A 14527-nucleotide genomic window follows, 5' to 3' on the forward strand; every position below is an offset into this window, starting at 1 on the left:
TAAATACTGTCTCTACCTTCTCTAAGTGCCTGGCAGTTCCCAGGTGCCAGCTCTGCACCCAGGAAGTAAAGTCACCACCACTGAATCAGAATCTGCTTTTTAAAATCAAGATTCTTATGTAATTTATATGCAAACTGAAGTTTGAAAAGCATTGTCCCACATGACTATTAATCCTCAGTCCTGTCCCCTCAAACTTTCCTCACTTAGTCCACAGCACACTGTATTTTCTAACTATGAAGTCCAGCTGTGGGCGCCTGAGTGTCTCAGATACTCTTGAACCTGTCCCCTGGAGAAGGGCTTGTTAGTGCAGGAGTAACACAAATGATGGGTACACATTCACAGGGCAAATAGTCTAGGAGAAAGCTCTAAAATATGAGTTAAGGAACTTCTCTGGAGAAGGAAATGGCAACCCACTCCAGTATTCTTGGTGGGAAAATTCCGTTGACAGAGGAGTCTGGCAGGCTACAGTCCATAGGGTCGCAAAGAGTCAGACAAGACTAAGCATGTAAGCAGGGGAATCCTCCTTGGTTGCCTTGGGCTTGACTAAGCTTCATTCGTTATAAATAATCATCTCTACCCTCACTTACTCCATAAAACTATTTCTAGTAAGGTCCTAATAAGGTAACAATCTTAAATTTGTTGGAAAGCATTAATGTTTGAATTGGTGAAGAGTCAGAGTTATTTCTCCCACACATCCTCACTCCCATCTGCTCCCCTCCAGCTTTTCTCTGACAGCCCAGCTTTACCGAACTCCCCTGTTTATTGAAGTGATAACTTCTTCCTCTTCAGTGCTAAGCCCTTTTACATCCAGTCCCTTCCATCTGCCCTGCCTCTTCCAGGTTCACACAAAAGGCTTTCTCTGCTCCTGAAACCGAAGTCTGGATGGGGTTGAGTTCTCATGAACTCTGTTGGAAGATAAGCTTTCTGTTATCTCAAATTTCTTCTCTAAGACCTTATAATCTGTGGCCTGCTCAGTGATATCCGATCCAGCCAAGCAGGTCCTCAGGCATTTGCAGCCATGCGAAAGTGTCCTCCTCTTGACACAGGCCTACACACATTCATGAGCTCCTTGGCCTCTCACCATTCTCGTTTTTAAAAGTGGCTAAACCTTAGACTATGATATATACCGATGATAAGGGTATTGACTAGCTCCTTATCTAAGAAAAAGTTAATGTCTCTGTACCTTAGTTTTCTCATTTGTAAAATCAGGGTAGTAACAGTGTTTACCTCCTAGGGCTGCTTTGAGAATGGAATGTGATTCTAACTGTAAAGAACTCAACCCAAGGCCTGTAACATTTAAGCAACTATTTTTCATCCATATGTTTATCTTTTTGCATGAGAAAACGGAAGCTCACAGAGAGAGTGACATCTCAAAGATCACAGGTTAGTAACGGTGAAATGAAAGCAAACTCTTGACTCTTACCATGGAGTCCTCGCTCTGGTTCCACATGGATCATCAGTTGTTGCAACTAAATCTTCACTGTCTGAGGTGATTTACATTTGCTCTTTTTGCAATAACTAGCCCCTGAGTGGAGAAGGCAATGGCAGCCCACTCCAGTACTTTTGCCTGGAAAATCCCATGGACGGAGGAGCCTGGTGGGCTGCAGTCCATGGGGTCGCTAGGAGTCGGACACAACTGAGCGACTTCACTTTCACTTTTCACTTTCCTGCATTGGAGAAGGAAATGGCAACCCACTCCAGTGTTCTTGCCTGGAGAATCCCAGGGACGGGGGAGCTTGGTGGGCTGCCATCTCTGGGGTCACACAGAGTCAGACATGACTGAAGCGACTTAGCAGCAGCAGCAGCCCCTGAATGGTGAGGAGACACTTCAGAAGAGACCTTATCAGTAAGTCAAATGGTCTAAAATCCCAACTGCCCAGGTTCCTATTCCAATATTCCTCATAAGCTTTTGAGCACCTTGGGTCCTGGCCTTTGAGAATAGAAGGTACAGAACACACTGAGCAGGAGGAAAGGAGGCAGACATGGTCCAGTGGCTAAGAATCTGCTTTCTAATGCAGAAGACTTGGGTTGTACCCCTGGCTGGAGAACTAAGATCCCACTTGCTGTGGGGCAACTAAGCCTAGATGCCCAAACTAGAGATCCCACTCAGAACAACTAAAGATCCCGCATGCCACAACTAAGACCCAACGCAGCCAAGTAAATGAATATTTCTTTTTAAAAAAGAAAGAAATGACTGATGCAAGAGCAGAGAATCTGTATAAACCAAATTTGTCACTTCCTTAATTTACTACCCCAAGCCCAGACTCTTTAGATTTTTCACTGATTAAGCACCCAAGCCCAAATTTCTTTGTCCTGTCAGTTCCTCACAAGTTTATTGTCTTTGTCTGAAAAGTATAAAAGCTGCCTGCTTTGTTCTGAGAACACATTTCTATAAGACCTCCTTGCATACAAATTAAACTGTTTCTTCTCCTGCTGTCAATCTGTCTTGGGTCGCTTTTTTTTAGTCCAGCCACAATCATTCAAGAGGGGTGGGAGGAAGGTTTCTCCTCCTCACACTTCCCAGATCTTTTCCAGTCTCTCTTCTTCTACACCCAGCTTTTATTCTATGACTTTTCTAAAGGTCTGTTTTGTTGACATCACTCTTATATTAAAACTAATTTGATTCCTCCCTATTCTTACACTTTCAATTTTAAATTCTCCCATGGAGCACTCACCCTTCCTGATTTGACATTAGTTAAAATTTGCAGGTGTATCCTTCCCTCCATAAATGTTATGTTTCTGGCAGATTGAACTGTCTTCAACACTCAAAATCCATCTATTTAGGTATTGATTCTTGACCTTTTAGATAAAATCAGGGGTAGTATGTTGGGGTAATTTTTAAAAGATTTTTTTTGATATATGAATTACATGTTTTTATTTAAAATGATGCAGTGCAATTATTAAGCAAGACCTCAGAGGCCTGAGTCACAAATCAGGGTTCTGGGGAGCTTGACCAGGCCTTCAGTTGGACTCAAGGTCAGTCTTGCTGCCTTTCTCAAATAGCCTAGTTAGGGCTAGGGCAGAAAAGACTGGGAGATGCAGATCAATTTGTCTCAACCACTATTTCTTTGGCCCAGTCAGAATGAAGCAGTTTAGATGACATAGGATTCTTAAGAAATGATTTGTACAAGGTTACAGGATGTTACAGGCTGAGTTATATTCTCCCCAAAAGATATATTGAAATCCTTCCTTGCAGGACCTCAGTATGTGACTTTATTTGAAAATAGGATCTCTGCCAATGTAATTAGTTAAGATGAGGTCATAACTAGAGCAAGATGGACCCCTAATCCAATATGACTGATGTCCTCATAAAAAGTTGGCTTTGTAAAGGATGTCCTGTAAATGGAGACACAGCTTGGAGTTGAGCTGCCACAAGGCAGGAGATGTTTGGGCTTAGCAAAAGCTGGAAGAGGCAAGGAAGGATCCTTCCCTACAAGTTTCAGAGGGAGTATGGCCATGGTGACTCTGTGAGTTCAGACTTCTAGCCTCCAAAACTGTAAAACCATCCACTTCCATAGCTTTAAGACACTTAGTTTGTGGCACTTCCTTATGGCAGCCCTAGAAAACTAATTCTTGCAAGTAAGTTTCAGTTTAGAGATAAGAACTGAGTTTTCTCTGGTTTCCGACAAGTTTCATCCATTGCCTTATATCTACCCCACATTCACCATAAAATTCTTTCATTCTCAGTTTCTTTGATCATAAAGGAAGCAAGATTCTTTATTACTTCCATACAAGCCTTCATTTTACTTCCAGAATGAAATTACTACTTTATTAACCTGAATCTCAACTTAGAAATTCAAGCCTATGCTTGATTCTGCCTGAAATATTTTTTTGATTTACTTTATCTCCCTTTGTACATGGGCCTTCCTCTCAGGACTCTAGGGATTTTCTTCTCTGCTTTGCCAAGGAAAGACAAAGACTCTCATTGCAGATTTGCCATAATTTTGTAATACCATCCCTTTTGTATTGTAAATAATATTTTCATATCTACCATCTCATCTTGCCCTCACTATCAGAGTAGAAATTACATAGGGGAGGCATACTTTCCTCAATTGATAAATGTAAGATTTAAAAATAGAGAGTCACTTAACTTCAAATCTAACTATTTTTGTCTGTTTTAAAAATCTCCTTTGACTTCTTTAAATTCATTAACCACACATATTAAGAATTTGAGTGTGTAACAGGGAAGAACAAACCTGACTCCATATTGAATCTATTTCTTTAAGTTCTAGACTTTGCACTCTATAGCTAATTGCCTCCTGCCCAGCCTTGCTAACTCTGTATATATGCGTGTTAATCATAAAATGAATGTGGCCAGTAGCTTGAAGTATAGAAGAATAGTCCCCTTCCAGCAACTCTGCCTCCCATGCCTAAACTTTAAAACTTTTGCTTAGCTTGTAGGTATACTAATCATTAGAAAGATAATTTTCCCTTGCTTGGTGACCACTCATCCACATAGAGATAAGGAGTTGTAGAACAGGAAATAACATCCATTTTGTTGAATATTTATAGTTGCAACATGGCCAGCCCTATGTTGAACAACTCAAAAACAAAGGATTACCATGTCGCCTCCAAGATCTGGCAGGCACCAAAGAGTCTGCAACAACTCATCACCTCTTGACCTCTCTCCCTCCCATTTATTCCTCTTTGTAGCATAAAAGAAGCTTTATTCAAACCGAGCAAGAAGAGTTCTTTAGCACATTAGTCTGCCATCTTCTTCATTTGCAGACTTTCTAAATAAAGTCTCTGTTCCTTGCTCTAACACCTTATTTCTTTATGGTTTGGCCTGCTGTGTGATAAGTAGTATAAGCTTGGACTCGGTAACAAGATGAATGACAGTATGCTATACTTCCCTTTTTGTTACATTTTTATCCATATTTGTGTCTACTATTGCTCCATCCTTGAGGACGCCTCGGATTCAGGCTGGCCATGGCCCTAATCCTGAGTCTTCATTAAGGCAGCTGGCCCTGAAGCAAAGTACTCCTGTAGGCTCTGCCCCTATTGTCAAAATTTCTACCTCATCTGTACCAAGAAATAATTTTAGGGTCTGGTGAAACAAAAGGGATAATGTGTAAAGAAGAATGTGTACTTTCCCAGGTAAGGCCCAAGTCCATTATTTCTACCGTAATGTACCAGGGAGGTGCCACTGCATCCATGCACAGCCATGGGCATCTGAGACCCCACTGCACCCACAGGAGCCAAGCAACTCCTTTGGCCTCAGAATCAGACATCCCCACAGGCGTAGTCCCAAAGCTTCTGTGACTCAGGCCTTGTTACTCCCACAGAAGGAAAGACTGTGGCCATCTCATCAATACTGCAAACCACAATCCAGCAGTTAACCTGGTGGGAGGGTATTGGACTAAAAGATGACTGCCTTCATACTCTTTCACATTTAACAGTCTCATCTATTAGGAGATTCAGTTCTCTTGGCCATCTGCTGCTGCTGCTGCTGCTAAGTCGCTTCAGTTGTGTCCAACCCTCAGCGACCCCATGGACTGCAGCCTTCCAGGCTCCTCTGTCTATGGGATTTTCCAGGCAAGAGTACTGGAGTGGGGTGCCATTGCCTTGAGAAGACTGAGGAGTGGGAATATTGATCCAGAAAACTCTTAAAATTTTAGTGCTCAAGTACTGCAGTTTCCTTATTCATGTATGGAAAGGCAGAGGCCCAGAAACTGAAGTGATTGAAACTTCTGACCGGGGAAAGCGTCATTCAGTGGACCATACTTGGTCAAGTGAGGGGCAACTGAAAGAAGTGGGCCAAGCTGGACTTCTCCCATTTGATTTTTTGTCTTTTTTTTTTTTTTTTTTGCCCCACTGAACCCATGGGGGGGATCTGAGAATCCGTGCCCCCTGCAGTGGAAATGAGGAGTTCTAACCGCTGTACCACCAGGGAAGTTCCTCCCATTTGTTTCTTACTTACAACTGTTCAACACTAGCTGGTAGGTTCCTGCACTTCTCAACTGCTCTCAGGGCCAACTCTGTCTACTCCCTGAACAGCCTCAGGAAGAAAAGTCAGTAGAAATGAGAGATGCTAGGAGGAATTTGGTCCCAGAGATAGAATGGGGAGCGGAGGGATAAAGAGAGATGGGAGATAAAGGAAAAAAAGAGAGGGGGAAAGAACAAAGTATGAAAGAGAACTAACATGCACTGACTCCCTTCTTACTCTGTATCAGGCATATTTATACAGGTTTTCTTAATCATCACCAATATAACCATAAGGTTAATACTTTCTCCATTTTATAAATATGGATATGAATAGAGAGTAGAAATAGTTAATTTTCCTAAGTTACAGATCAGTGTCAAACTGGCACTCACATTCAAGTGTGTTCTGATTCCAAATCCAAACTCTGTAGTAGCCTAAATAATAGCATCCAAAGATATCATATTTTAAACCTGGAACTGGTAAATGTTATTTTATATATTTCATCAGCAAATATTTTGCTGATGTGATTAAGTAAAGGATTTTGAGATGAAGGGATTATCCTGGATTATCTAGGTAGGCCCTAAATATGATCACATGTATTCTTAAGAGGAAAGCAGATGGAGATTTTACTATAGAAGACAGAGGAGATGGAAGCTATAGGTTGGAGTGATGCCAAATAGGAGTCACAAACCTCCTTTTCTATTTTCTATAACATATTACTTATTTCCTTCTGATTTTTTACCAGAAGCATCCTTGAATATCATATTCCTACCAGTAGTTAATTCAAAGCATTCTAGACTTTTCCCATCATGTATTTCAAAATTATTCCAGCCTCAACACATTTACCAATTCTAAAGCCACATCAATATTTTTAGGTATTTGTTATAGTAGCACCCTGCTTTTAGGTACTAAAATCTGTATTAGTTTCCTTTGGGTGCTGTAAAAAGTTACCACACAGCTGATGACTTAAAAGAGCAAACCTTTGGTCTCTCATACATTCTAGAGACCAGAAGTCCAAAGTCAGTTTCATTGGACGAAATCAAGTGGGGCCTCTAGGGGAGAATCTGTTCCTTGCTTCATCCAGTTTCTCGGGCATCTGGCTTTCCTAGGTATGTGGCTTGCATCACTGTAATCTTTGCCTTCATGGCCATATTGCCTTCTCTTTTTCTGTCTGTAGTCTAATATTTCTCATAAAGGACTTGAGAACTGGCAAGATGATAATGGACTACCAAGCCAATTGTGCAAAAAAAGAAACTAACACTATTAACATTTATTTTCTCAAGAAGGGCTAGTATCTCTGCAGGTAGACTTGAGTTTCTGATTTGAAGGCCTCTTGTGTCTAGGGGGTCTGTGATTCTCCAGAGATCAATTTGGTGTTCAACAGTTCAATTCAATTCTGACACCAACTCCCAACTCTTCAGTTTAAAGGTCCAGTTTCACAAGACTGCCCCTACTTTAGGGACCCATTGTAAATTCCAGCCTGGGGGCATGCATCTACTAATTCAGTTCAGTTCAGTTCAGTCCTGTCCGACTCTTTGTGATCCCATGAATCACACCACGCCAGGCCTCCCTGTCCATCACCAACTCCTGGAGTTCACCCAAACTCACATGCATCAAGTCGGTAATGCCATCCAGCCATCTCATCCTCTGTTGTCCCCTTTTCCTCCTGCCCCCAATCCCTCCCAGCATCAGAGTCTTTTCCAATGAGTCAACTCTTCGCATGAGGTGGCCAAAGTACTGCAGTTTCAGCTTCAGCATCATTCCTTCCAATGAAATCCCAGGGCTGCTCTCCTTCAGAATGGACTGGTTGGATCTCCTTGCAGTCCAAGGGACTCTCAAGAGTCTTCTCCAACACCACAGTTCAAAAGCATCAATTCTTCAGCGTTCAGCTTTCTTCACAGTCCAACTCTCAGATCCATACATGACCACAGGAAAAACCATAGCCTTGACTAGACGGACCTTTGTTGGCAAAGTAATATCTCCGCTTTTTAATGTGCTATCTAGGTTGGTCATAAGTTTCCTTCCAAGGAGTAAGCGTCTTTTCATTTCATGGCTGCAATCACCATCTGCAGTGATTTTGGAGCCCCAAAAAACAGTCTGGCACTGTTTCCACTGTTTCCCCATCTATTTCCCATGAAGTGATGGGACCAGATGCCATGATCTTCCTTTTCTGAATGTTGAGCTTTAAGCCAACTTTTTCACTCTCCACTTTCACTTTCATCAAGAGGCTTTTTAGTTCCTCCTCACTTTCTGCCATAAGGGTAGTATCATCTGCATATCTGAGGTTATTGATATTTCTCCTGGCAATCTTGATTCCAGCTTGTGATTCTTCCAGCCCAGCGTTTCTCATGATTTACTCTGCATAGAAGTTAAATAAGCAGGGTGACACTATACAGCCTTGACGTACTCCTTTTCCTATTTGGAAGCAGTCTGTTGTTCCATGTCCAGTTCTAACTGTTGCTTCCTGACCTGCATATAGGTTTCTCAAGAGGTAGGTGAGGTGGTCTGGTATTCCCATCTCTTTCAGAATTTTCCATAGTTTATTGTGATCCACACAGTCAAAGGCTTTGGCATAGTTAATAAAGCAGAAACAGATGTTTTTCTGGAACTCTCTTGCTTTTTCGATGATCTAGTGGATATTGGCATTGTTGATCTCTGGTTCCACTGCCTTTTCTAAAACCAGCTTGAACATCTGGAAGTTCACGGTTCACGTACTGCTGAAGCCTGGCTTGGAGAATTTTGAGCATTACTTTACTAGTGTGTGAGATGAGTGCAATTGTGCGGTAGTTGCCATCTGTGGGGTTGCACACGGACACGACTGAAGCGACTTAGCATAGCATTAGCATTGAGCATTCTTTGGCATTGCCTTACTTTGGGATTGGAATGAAAACGGACCTTTTCCTATCCTGTGGGCACTGCTGAGTTTTCCAAATTTGCTGGCATATTGAGTGCAGCACTTTCACAGCATCATCTTTCAGGATTTGAAATAGCTCAACTGGAATTCCATCATCTCCACTAGCTTTGTTCGTAGTGATGCTTTCTAAGGCCCACTTGACTTCACATTCCAGGATGTTTGGCTCTAGGTGAGTGATCACACCATCATGATTATCTTGGTCCTGAAGATCTTTTTTGTACAGTCCTTCTGTGTATTGTTGCCACCTCTTCTTAATATCTTCTGCTTCTGTTAGGTCCATACCATTTCTGTCCTTTATTGAGCCCATCTTTGCATGAAATGTTCCCTTGGTATCTCTAATTTTCTTGAAGAGATCTCTAGTCTTTCCCATTCTGTTGTTTTCCTCTATTTCTTTGCATTGATCACCAAGGAAGGCTTTCTAATCTCTCCTTGCTATTCTTTGGAGCTCTGCATTCACATGGCAATATCTTTCCTTTTCTCCTTTGCTTTTGGCTTCTCTTCTTTTCACAGCTATTTGTAAGGCCTCCTCAGACAGCCATTTTGCTTTTTTGCATTTCTTTTCCGTGGGGATGGTCTTGATCCATCCTTGACCACCCCATGAACAGTATGAAAAGGCAAAATGATAGCATACTGAAAGAGGCACTCCCCAGGTCGGTAGGTGCCCAATATGCTACAGGAGATCAGTGGAGAAATAACTCCAGGAAGAATGAAGTGATGGAGCCAAAGCAAAAACAATACCCAGTTGTGGATGTGACTGGTGATAGAAGCAAGGTCCAATGCTGTAAAGAGCATTATTGCATAGGAACCTGGAATGTTAGGTCCATGAAACAAGGCAAATTGGAAGTGGTCAAACAGGAGATGGCAAGAGTGAACGTCGACATTCTAGGACTCAGAGAACTAAAATGGACTGGAATGGGTGAATTTAACTCAGATGACCATTATATCTACTACTGCGGGCAGGAATCCCTCAGAAGAAATGGAGTAGCCATCATGGTCAACAAAAGAGTCCAGATGCAGTACTTGGATGCAATCTCAAAAACGACAGAATGATCTCTGTTTGTTTCCAAGGCAAACCATTCAATATCACAGTGATCCAAGCCTATGCCCCAGCCAGTAATGCTGAAGAAGCTGAAGTTGAACAGTTCTATGAAGACCTACAAGACCTTTTAGAACTAACACCCCAAAAAGATGTCCTTTTTATTGTAGGGGACTGGAATGCAAAAGTAGGAAGTCAAAAAACACCTGGAGTAACAGGCAAATTTGGCCTTGGAATACAGAATGAAGAAGGGCAAAGGCTAATAGAGTTCTGCCAAGAGAACACACTGGTCATAGCAAACACCCTCTTCCAACAACACAAGAGAAGACTCTACACATGGACATCACCAGATGGTCAACACCAAAATCAGATTGATTATATTCTTTGCAGCCAAAGATGGAGAAGCTCTGTTCAGTCAGTAATAACAAGACCGGGAGCTGACTGTGGCTCAGATCATGAACTCCTTATTGCCAAATTCAGACTTAAATTGAAGAAAGTAGGGAAAACCACTAGACCATTCAGGTATGACCTAAATCAAATCCCTTAACATCTACTAATTGAAAGTGAAAATGAAGTCGATCAGTCATGTCTGACTGTTTGCTACCCAATGGACTGTAGCCTACAACGCTCCTCTGTCCATGGGATTTTCCAGGCAAGAGTTCTGGAGTGGGTTGCCATTTCCTTCTCCAGAGGATCTTCCCGACCCAGTGATCAAACCTGGGTCTCCCACATTGTAGGCTGATGCTTTACCATCTAAGCCACCAGGGATGTCCGATCTACTAATTGGTTAACTATAAATCAGGGAAAAAGAGAAGCTAAAAGCAAAGAAGAAAAGGAAAAATATAAGCATCTGAATGCAGAGTTCCAAAGAATAGCAAGGAGAGATAAGAAAGCCTTCCTTGGTGATCATTGCAAAGAAATACAGGAAAACAATAGAATGGGAAAGACTAGAGATCTCTTCAAGAAAATTAGAGATACCAAGGGAACATTTCATGCAAAGATGGGCACAGTAAAGGACAGAAATGGTATGGACCTAACAGAAGCAGAAGATATTAAGAAGAGGTGGCAACAATACACAGAAGGACTGTACAAAAAAGATCTTCAGGACCAAGATAATCATGATGGTGTGATCACTCACCTGGAGCCAGACATCTTGGAATGAGAAGTCAAGTGGGCCTTGAAAGCATCACTACAAACAAAGCTAGTGGAGGTAATGAAATTCCAGTTGAACTATTTCAAATCCTGAAAGATGATGCTGTGAAAGTGCTGCTCTCAATATGCCAGCAAATTTGGAAAACTCAGCAGTGCCCACAGGACAGGAAAAGGTCCGTTTTCATTCCAATCCCAAAGAAAGGCAATGCCAAAAATGTTCAGACTACCACACAATTGCATTCATCTCACATGCTATCAAAGCAATGCTCAAAATTCTCCAAGCCAGGCTTCAGGAGTATATGAATGATAAATTTCCAGATGTTCAAGCTGGTTTTAGAAAAGGCAGAGGAACCAGAGATCAACAATGCCAACATCCGCTGGATCATCAAAAAAGCAAGAGAGTTCCAGAAAAACATCTACTTCTGCTTTATTGACTATGCTGAAGACTTTGACTGTGTGGATGACAGCATACTGTGGAAAATTCTTAAATAGATGGGAATATCAGACCACCTTACCTGTCTCCTGAGAAATCTGTATGCAGATCAAGAAGCAACAGTTAGAACTGGACGTGGAATAACAGACTGGCTTCAAATCGGGAAAGGAGTACACCAAGGCTGTATATTGTCATCCTGCTGATTTAACTTCTATGCAGAGTACATCATGCAAAATGCCGGGCTGGATGAAGCACAAACTGGAATCAAGATTGCCAGGAGAAATATCAATCACCTCAGATACGCAGATGACACCACCCTTATGGCAGAAAGTGAAAAGGAACTAAAGAGTCTCTTGATAAAAGTGAAAGAAGAGAGTGAAAAAGTTGGCTTAAAGCTCAACATTCAGAAAACTAAGATCATGGCATCTGGTCCCATCACTTCATGGGAAATAGATGGGGAAACAATGGAAACAGTGACAGACTTTATTTTTCTGGGCTCCAAAATCACTGCAGATGGTGACTGCAACCATGAAATGAAAAGACGCTTACTCCTTGGAAGAAAAGCTATGACCAACATAGACAGCCTATTAAAAAGCAGAGACATTGCTTTGCCAACAAAGGTCTGTCTAGTCAAAGCTGTGGTTTTTCCAGTAGTCACATCTGGATGTGAGAGTTGGACCATAAAGAAAGCTTTTGAATTGATGCTTTTGAACTGTGGTGTTGGAAAAGACTTGAGAGTCCCTTGGACTGCAAAGAGATCCAACCAGTCAATCCTAAAGGAAATCACTCCTGAATATTCATCGGAAAGACTATTGCTGAAGCTGATACTCCAATATTTTGGCCACCTGATGCGAAGAGCTGACTCAATGGAAAAGACCCTGATGATGGGAAAGATTGAAAGCAGGAGGAGAAGGGGATGACAGAGGATGAGATGGTTGGATGGCATCACTGACTCAATGGACATGAGTTTGAGTAAGCTCCAGGAGTTGGTGATGGACAGGGAGGCCTGACGTGCTGCAGTCCATGGAGTCGCAAGGAATCAGACATGATTGAGCAACTGAACTGATATCAGGGTTTCCCTGGACCCTCTCCTCACTTTCGATAATTTACTAGAATGACTCCCAAAATTTGGGAAATCACTTTACTCAGATTTACTAGTATATTGTAAAGGATATAACTCAGGGACAATCAAATGGAAGAAATGCAAAGCAAGGTATGGAGGGTATGCGGAGGGTTTATCAACCAGGAAGCTCTCAAACTCTGTCAATTAGAGTTTTTTACAGAGCTTTCCTAACAAAGGCATGATTGATTAAATCAGTGACTATGAGTAATTGAATCCGTTCTCCTGACCTCCATTTCCTGGAGGGAGGGTGCGGCTGGACGTTCTAATTCTCTAATAATGACCTGGTCTTCCTCTCTATGACAAATATAAGCTATAACTCAGCTCTGACAAACCTAGACAGCATCAGATCAGATCAGTCGCTCAGTCGTGTCCGACTCTTTGCGACCCCATGAATCACAGCATGCCAGGCCTCCCTGTCCATCACCAACTCCAGGAGTTCACTCAGACTCACGTCCATCGAGTCAGCGATGCCATCCAGCCATCTCATCCTCTGTCGTCCCCTTCTCCTCCTGCCCCCAATCCCTCCCAGCATCAGAGTCTTTTCCAATGAGTCAACTCTTCGCATGAGGTGGCCAAAGTACTGCAGTTTCAGCTTCAGCATCATTCCTTCCAATGAAATCCCAGGGCTGATCTCCTTCAGAATGGCCAGGTTGGATCTTCTTGCAGTCCAAGGGACAATCAAGAGTCTTCTCCAACACCACAGTTCAAAAGCATCAATTCTTCAGCGCTCAGCCTTCTTCACAGTCCAACTCTCACATCCATACATGACCACAGGAAAAACCATAGCCTTGACTAGACGAACCTTTGTTGGCAAAGTAATGTCTCTGCTTTTCAATATGCTATCTAGGTTGGTCATAAGTTTCCTTCCAAGGAGTAAGCGTCTTTTCATTTCATAGCTGCAGTCACCAGCTGTAGTGATTTTGGAGCCCAGAAAAATAAAGTCTGACATTGTTTCCACTGTTTCCCCATCTATTTCCCATGAAGAGGTGGGACCAGATGCCATGATCTTCGTTTTCTGAATGTTGAGCTTTAAGCCAACTTTTTGACTCTCCAACTTTTTGACTTTCACTTTCATCAAGAGGCTTTTGAGTTCCTCTTCACTTTCTGCCATAAGGGTGGTGTCATCTTCATATCTGAGGTTATTGATATTTCTCCTGGCAATCTTGATTCCAGTTTGTGTTTCTTCCAGTCCAGCGTTTCTCATGATGTACTCTGCATATAAGTTAAATAAGCAGGGTGACAATATACAGCCTTGACAAACTCCTTTTCCTATTTGGAACCAGTCTGTTGTTCCATGTCCAGTTCTAACTGTTGCTTCCTGACCTGCATACAAATTTCTCAAGAGACAGATCAGGTGGTCTGGTATTCCCATCTCTTTCAGAATTTTCCATAGTTTATTGTGATCCACACAGTCAAAGGCTTTGGCATAGTCAATAAAGCAGAAATAGATGTTTTTCTGGAACTCTCTTGCTTTTTCTATGATCCAGCGGATGTTCGCAATTTGATCTCTGGTTCCTCTGCCTAGACAGCATATTAAAAAGCAAAGACATCACTTTGCCAACAAAGATCCATCTAGATAAAACTATGGTTTTTCCAGTAGGCATGTACAAATGTAAAAAGGGCTGAGTACTGAAGAACTGATGCTTGTGAACTGTGGTGCTGGAAAAGACACTTGAGAGTCCCTTGGACTGCAAGGAGATCAAACCAGTCAATCCTAAAGGAAATCAACTCATAATATTCATTGGAAGAACTGATGCTGAAGCTGAAGGTCCAATACTTTGGCCACTGATGCTAAGAGTCAACTCATTGGAAAAAAACGCCATGCTAGGAAAGATTGAAAGCAAAAGGAGCAGGAGGTAGAAGAGGATGAGATGTTTAGATAGCATCACCAACCCAGTGGATGTTAATTTGAGCTAACTCTGGGAGATAGTGGAGGACAGAGGAGC

Source organism: Bubalus kerabau, chromosome 3, assembly GCF_029407905.1.
Source record: "Bubalus kerabau isolate K-KA32 ecotype Philippines breed swamp buffalo chromosome 3, PCC_UOA_SB_1v2, whole genome shotgun sequence".
Classification (NCBI taxonomy): Eukaryota; Metazoa; Chordata; class Mammalia; order Artiodactyla; family Bovidae; genus Bubalus; species Bubalus kerabau.